The sequence below is a fragment of the Alligator sinensis genome, unplaced genomic scaffold (genome assembly GCF_000455745.1).
Source record: "Alligator sinensis unplaced genomic scaffold, ASM45574v1 scaffold131_1, whole genome shotgun sequence".
Classification (NCBI taxonomy): Eukaryota; Metazoa; Chordata; order Crocodylia; family Alligatoridae; genus Alligator; species Alligator sinensis.
The window spans coordinates 4,822,854-4,830,149 of record NW_005841830.1 but is presented as its reverse complement, the minus strand read 5'-3'; the positions used below and the strand labels follow the sequence as shown (position 1 = coordinate 4,830,149).

The window sequence follows — 7,296 nt, the reverse complement described above, 5'->3', positions numbered from 1 at the left end:
GGTGAGTGCGGCCGAGCCGGCAGCCGGGGGTCCCGCCTCCGTGGGGCTGGGCTGGGCGAGTGCTGCCCGGGCGGTTTGCCGGCCCCTCGGCGGGGGGGGGGAGCCCCTTTCCTAGCCAGGGTGGAGGGGAGGCACAGCCCAGAGAAAGAAATCCAGCCCCCCCACCCACTAAAGAACCGTATTAAAATAATGATTACCACCTTCATAAGCCTGCAAGCAAGCCCTACAAGGCACATTTCTCTCTCTCTGAGAAAGCTAAGTTTTTTTACCTTCCTCAAACCTAGACTTTAAGAGCAATGCCAGAAAGCACAAGCTGCGCTGGTAAGGGTGGTGGCTCTAGGTGGGGGCTGCCAGCCAGGGTGCAGGGCCACACCGGGGCAGTGCTGTTGGGTGGGCGAAAGGCCGGCCATTGTATCCACCTGGGGATTTCAACTAGGAATCTGCAGCGTTAAAAACGTTTTGGCCTGCTGGTGTCCGTTGGACTTGTCAATCCTGGAAAGTGAGAGCTGGAAGGGGCCTCAGGAGGGCATCTGGTCCAAAAAGCAGGACCATCCCAGCCGACCCGGGTCTTAAAAGTCTCCAAGCATGAACTTTCCACCACCTTTCTGTGTAACCCCCAGTGCTTCACCACCCTCCTAGTGAGGAAGTGTTTCCTCATATCCAACCTAAACTTCCCTTGTTGCAACTTGAGCCCATTGCTCCTTGCTCTGTCGTCTGCCCCCACTGAGAACAGTCCAGCTCCATCCTCTTTTGAACCCCTCTTCAGGTAGTTGAGGGCTGCTATTAAGTCCCATCTCGGTCTTCTCTTCTCCAGACCAAATAAGCCCAGTTTCCTCAGCCTCTCTTCAGAAGCCATATGCCTCAGCCCCCGCTCCATTTTCCAGCTCTCTGCTGGGCTCTCCAATTTGTCCACGAATTGGAGTTCTCTGCATCAGAAGAACTGTTGTTTTTAATTTTTTTTATAAATAACAAAGGGAAACTGAGCACCAACATTTTCCAAGGCAGGGCTTGGGCTGAATGAGGTTTACCTCAAGTCTTAAAGATTGCCTGTACATGTGCTCGAAGGTGGTGGTGGAGTGTTTTAATTGGAGCGGTTCCTGGGCAGCAGCTCTAATTAAAACACAGCAGCGTCTGGTGGATAAAGCCTCTGCGTGTTTAAAAATGGCTGCAGGAGGCTTTACCTAAACCTCATTCAATGCACTTGAGTTAAAGTGCCCTGTGGCCATTTGAAAGTGCATGGGGCTTCATACACAGGATGCTGTATCATTCTAATTACAGTGCAAAGGAGCACATGTATAGGCACCCAAAGAGTCTCTGAGAACAACTGTTCTAAGTGTTTCACGTGCCTACAGCCCCTAGCCAGCAAATGCTCACGCTGGTCTAGTGTGTAAAGGGGGAAGTTTGTTTTTTGGTTGTCTTTTTTTTTAACCACAGGGGAGAGATGCTGCAAATACAAACCAAACCTTTTTCTCCTGTGGTAGCAGGTGAAGGCCATAACTAGGCTGGGACTACTATGCTCTGTATAAAGAGATTAGAAATGTGTGGGAGGGGCTGCCACTCTGGAAGGAAACCCTGTTGACATGGTAAAGATTTTATTCTTGAGCAGGACGGGTTGTTTCAAGAGAAGAAATGCTCTTAGAAGTGCAGGTGGCTGTGTAACTAGTCATGCAGTTAATAATTTACATGCCTGGGTAGTGCAGTGTGCGGGGCTTGACATTGGGAGAAACAGCTGTAAAGACCCAAAATATAACCCAGTAAGTGAGAGAGAACAACTTGCGTTCCTGGCCGCTGGGGAGGAGAACTAGAAAACGCAGCCCATCTACCTGCTTGGGAGTCCGGGGCTTTCATTGATGTAGTGGAAGGTTGAGATTGGTCCTATATTCCTAACTCAGGAAGCAGATATGAGATCTGCATCGCCCAGTTTCAAATTCATCCCGTTTTATTTTTTTTGCTGTATAACTCGGTGGGGAAGAGATAAGTGACAGCTGGGATGATTCATTCTCGTCTGAATGCACTTCCTGTTAAGACTTGCTCACCCAGCGTGGCAGAGAATATCAAGAGTGAGCTAGCCTGCAGTCTGTTCTCTAGCCTTTGGAAAGATGATGTGGCCATGTTTATGTTGTGACAGAATCTTGTTTAAAGTCAAATGGCACATTTTGCAACTGTTTTTAGTTAAAATAAGGGTCCAATGTAGTGAGTTGAAGAAAATAACCCTCAGCAGGAGAGTTTACAGCCTAGTAAATCTCCATCTTATGGTAGACCAGAATCTTGAAGGTATTTAAGTGCTTAACGATGCAGATATGTGTTTTAAAATCCCATTAGGTCCTGAAGAACTTGTACTTTTAAAAAATTCACTAAAGGTGTATCTGTAACTTCTTAAGTCCCTAAACACTTAAATCCCTGAGGCTCAGAGATAGGTACTGCATTTACTCAAATATAAGATGACTGCAATAATTAGACGGTGTATATGGATAATTTATACATTTCTTAATTTTCCAGGTATAGAATCTAATTATTGGAGGTTTGCCTTGAATTTGTCCCCCTTCTACTGCTACAGCAGGAAAAATAAATCTTGCGGGGCAGGTAGCCCCCTTCCCCTTTGCTTCCCTTCCCCTTCCCCCAGCATCCTTTTTCCCCTCCCCTTACTATCAGATCCTAGTCTCCCTAAGCACATGGATGTGAAGAGCAAATCTGAAAATGATAACCTCAAAATAAACTAGTAGTAATTCACATGTAGTGCCCATAGACTTAATCCATACAGAAATGATGCTTCATACCTTTTTTTGAAACTGCTGCAAATTTTAGCACAAGTACTCCATAAATATATTTTTAAGCAGCATTTTTGTAGCTACAAACTTTATTTAAATTTTCTGTATTCCAAGTCAAATTAGCCAAAACAAATTCCAAATCTGAGAGTCAGTCCAGAACTATAAGTGGCCCTGCCTCCGGCAGACATCCTCCACCCCCATCTGGGGCTTCAGAGGTTTCCAAGTCCTTTGACAGGCATCCTACTTGCAGGCCCAAGCCTGGAGGCTTGGGGTTTGGATGCCCCTGAGTTTTGCTTGCACTCAGCCATAAGGCCGCAGGAGCAAGCTAGGGCGGAGTCTCCCCTTTCCATAAAGTGGGCATAAAGCCAAGACCTTCCCACTCCAGCAGCTAAGTGGAAGGTTTACTATACATTACCTTGGCAGGTACTATCCCTGTGCCAGGAGAACGGTCTTCCCCGGGTGCGACTAGGAAGACTGCCTCAGCAGTCATGGGTGTTTCCCTTGCCAGGCAAGCATAGGACTACACTTGATCTGAGCCCACAAGAGGCCGATGCATGATATTAATTTAAAGCTGAAAGGTTTGATTTGTCATATAGCTCATTGCGCTGGGCCCCAGCAGAGTCAACGGTGTTTCAAGCCATGTTGACCCTATCGCTTAGTACAGCTCAGTATGTGTGTACTCCAGATACCCCTCACAAAGGATCCATGCGCTAATTTGTCCCCCCACTCCTGACTGGAACCAGGTGTTCTTGTAAGTCCTGGGGTCCTCCAAAAATTTATATGCAGATGAGGTGCAGGGCAATCTGGTCCGGTTCCACCTCATGGAGTGTATGGCCACATTAATTATTTGCGATAGGCTGAGAGACGGGGTGACAGTGGGATTCTGGGTGTACTGTCTGGGGCCCTGTTTGGTGACGTTTGCCAGACACTTAAGGCTGGTGAAGAAATGGAAATCCTTGGAAATGGGAAAGAAAGGTACTGCTAAGCTGTGGGAATGAAGAAGAAATATATAAGCAGTGTAGGGGTTTCGGTTGTAGCCGTGTTGATCTAAGGACATAGGCAGACAAGGTTCCTTGGGTGAATTTGATATCTTTTATTAGACCAACCCAAATGGTTGGAGAATAGTTATTAAGCAAGCTTTCGGGTTCAAAAACCCTTCGTCAGGCTCAGGAAGTTTCAGCAGTTGGTGTGTGCTCTTCCTGGATGGAATGAAAAGTAAAGAAGCCAGGGGCTGGGCTGGGCTGGGGAGTCAGTTGCCAGGCAGATTATAATGTATCAAAAATCCAATGTCTATGTTTAGTCCCTGATCTCTAGTATCCAGCAGGTGGATGAAATGGAGCTCATAGGCTCGTCTGTGGGATGCAATATCAAGCCTAAATAAAGTTCAGGAGTTTTTCTCCAGAATGTCCATTAAGCAAACTTACACTAGCTACATTAAAACTATTTCACAGTGCAACACACACATTTATACAAGTTAAACAAAAGTCAAAGGGATTTGGAAGCTGCAGGCTGAAAGAAGCAGAGGAGAGAAAAAGGGAAAATGTGAGTATTGATGCTCAGAAGGTGTTTGGATGATTTGCTTTAACAGCCCCTTCCTCCAGTCACTTTGAGAGAAAATATATTGGATTTTGCAGGCCAAAAAGAGAAAAGTAGAAGACATTTATAAAAACAAATGCTTAGAGTGGAAATGATTTTCAACCTTATGCCTTTCAGAACACTGACTCCACAATTATTTGCTAAATGGCAATTTTAGGGCATTTATTGTATTTATTTCAATATGAGTAATGCATTATAGTATGATCAGGCACAATGATGACTAACGTGAAAATAAGGACTATGCATATTATAATCATCACTGGCATAAAAACTGCATACTGTATATTTTAGCACAGACCCTTTGCAAACTTAAATTTCTACCAGTACTGCCAAGCTATACAGTATGCCAGATCCATTCAGACATATTCAGATCCCTGAAGGACATTGAAAGAAACACTACATACTCTGACCTCTGACTCATAACAACCTCTCTCTACCAGAGAAAAAGGCCATAGAATCTCTAAGATCTAACCACCAAATAGTAATAAAACCAGCAGATAAAGGAGGAGCCATAGTCATCCTAAACCGTGAGGATTACATAAAGGAAGCCAACAGACAGCTCTCTGACACCACCTACTACAAAGAACTACAAGAAGATCCTACTCCCCTTTTCACCAAAAAACTCAACAATACCATCAAATCATTTCCACCAAGATTACAAGAAAAACTACAGACCTTGATCCCCCCGCTACCTAACCCAGGGACTTTTTACATGCTCCCTAAAATCCACAAACAAGGGAACCCTGGCAGACCTATCATATCCAACCATGGGACCCTAACTGAGGAAATATCAGGTTTTGTTGAATCCATCCTAAAACCGCTTGTCACCCACAGAGCAAGTTTTGTCCAAGACACCACAGACTTGCTACGGAAACTTAAAAACATAGACCACCTTCCCAGGAACACACTCCTAGCCACCATGGACGTTACCAGCCTATACACCAACATCCCACACCAGGATGGCATCCATGCCTGCCTTACATATCTACAGGAACAAGATTACAACCCAGAATACAGACCCAAAGATATCACTGAGCTTATACACTTCATCCTCACACACAACAATTTCACTTTTAATAATCAACACTTCCTCCAGATGATGGGAACAGCTATGGGCACTAAAATGGCCCCACAGTATGCCAACCTTTTTATGAGCCACCTGGAAGAAGACTTCCTCAAGAACTGCACCATCAAACCCTTGCTGTACTTACGATATATCGATGACATCTTCATCATTTGGAGTGAGAACCTGGAATCTCTACTTGAGTTCCACCAGAAATTCAACAGTCACCATCCCTCCATCCGACTTTCTTTAGAATACTCCAACACCAACATCCCCTTTTTAGACACAAGGATCAGTATCCAGAAGGGTAAAATACAGACCACAGTATACAAGAAACCCACAGACCAACATACATATCTGCACAGAACCAGCAATCACCCGAAACACACCAAAAAAGCAGTGATATACAGCCAAGCCCTCAGATACCACCGCATCTGTACTGAAGAGAACACCCGGGATTGCCACCTCACCAATCTTAAAAAGGCTTTCACCCAGCAAGGACACTCCTCCAGAGAGGTAGATCGCACGTTTGAAAGAGCCACCTGGATACCACGTGAAGAACTGCTGCAGTACAGAAGAAAAACACCCACAAATCGCACACCGCTGGTTATGACCTATCACCCATCCCTTGAACCTGTACGGAAAATCCTCAAAAAATTGCAACCCATATTAGAAAAAGACCCTATTCTTAAAAAGATCTTCCCAGAGCCACCCATCCTAGCCTTCAGACAAGCACCGAACCTCGCCAACCTCATCACCAGAAGCAAACTTCCTCAACCCCAGAACACACCAAAAGGATCCAGACCGTGCCATGACAAGAAATGCAAAACCTGCCCCCACATCTCCACCACCCCCACTATTACTACACCCCACAACAGAGCCATCAGCATCCCAGGATCTTACAGCTGCACCTCCAGGAATGTAGTATACCTCATCCAATGCACCAAATGCCCTTATGGAAGATATGTAGGAGAGACCAGACAACAACTGCGCACCAGAATGAATGCACACCGGAAATCCATCAAAGACAGAAACACCCAACTACCGGTGGGGGCACATTTCTCACAGGAGGGCCACTCTCTCTCCAATCTCTCAGTCCTGATCCTCAAGGGAAATTTACACAACACATCCCAGAGACGAGCCTCTGAGCTCCATTTCATCAACCTGCTGGATACTAGAGATCAGGGACTAAACATAGACATTGGATTTTTGATACATTATAATCTGCCTGGCAACTGACTCCCCAGCCCAGCCCAGCCCAGCCCCTGGCTTGTTTACTTTTCATTCCATCCAGGAAGAGCACACACCAACTGCTGCAGCTTCCTGAGCCTGACGAAGGGTTTTTGAACCCGAAAGCTTGCTTAATAACTATTCTCCAACCATTTGGGTTGGTCTAATAAAAGATATCAAATTCACCCAAGGAACCTTGTCTGCCTATAAGCAGTGTAGTTGCTCACCATGACTTTAAAGAAACAGCACTGAGAGTGACTGCACTCAATGGGCACTACCATATACTTTTTTCCAGTGGGCTGCCCTAACCTAGTCTTGTGGAAGGTTTCCTTGCCCAATATGGGCCATGTGTTTTATAGTCTTGCTTAGTGTTTGCATTTAATCAACTTAATAGTTGGTTTATGTTACTGAGCATACGCTGCTTTTGGCAGGAGTGTAATGATAGACCAAGTATATAATGAGGTTTCTTTGTATGCCAGTGTAATATGAGTGTTTTTTTGGGGGGTATGGGGGAAGTATTAGAGTAAATATGATTCTCAGTCTGAAATACTGCCTACCAAGTAGATAGTGGATCAAGCTATTGGGACGTCAAGGTTTAGATTGTGGCGGTTTCATTACCCTGAAATCCACCATATCTGG

At 45.3% G+C, this 7,296-nt stretch overlaps 1 protein-coding gene across 3 annotated transcripts in view; it reads left to right on the top strand.

Moving 5' to 3' along the window:
* The window catches only part of TTC7A (tetratricopeptide repeat domain 7A), a 321,743-nt gene that overhangs the window by 10,489 nt on the left and 303,958 nt on the right, over positions 1 to 7,296 (top strand). The window contains exon 1 of one of the 3 annotated variants that reach the window (XM_014520074.2): positions 1,567 to 1,583. The exons of the other annotated variants lie outside the window; for them this stretch is intronic. The gene's annotated coding sequence lies outside the window, so the exon portion shown is untranslated. Of the gene's footprint in view, positions 1 to 1,566; positions 1,584 to 7,296 lie in introns of those variants that run through there. 3 annotated transcript variants of the gene reach the window in all.